Genomic DNA, 302 nt, shown 5'->3' on the forward strand with positions numbered 1-302 from the left:
TGGAAGTACGGATAGAATTTGTGCATTGTCCAGGTACACTAGTGATTGATACAGTTTGTTTGAGGAGGATGGTATTACTTAGTTGCATGAACATACAGTGTGTGTGCTTATAACACTTCATCTGCAGCCTGTTTTTACTGCAGTAAGTAATAGTGTAACCAAAATACTAAAATACAGAATTCACTAAAAAATAAGGGCCCAGTTATTTAAACATGTTTTGTAGGCTACCAAAGTTTTACAGGCAATATGGAATTACCTTGTGTATAGACAAGTACAATTAAAAAAAAAAAAAAAACTTGTGG

Source organism: Haliaeetus leucocephalus, unplaced genomic scaffold (genome assembly GCF_000737465.1).
Source record: "Haliaeetus leucocephalus isolate CR32 unplaced genomic scaffold, Haliaeetus_leucocephalus-4.0 Scaffold388, whole genome shotgun sequence".
NCBI classification, from domain to species: domain Eukaryota; kingdom Metazoa; phylum Chordata; class Aves; order Accipitriformes; family Accipitridae; genus Haliaeetus; species Haliaeetus leucocephalus.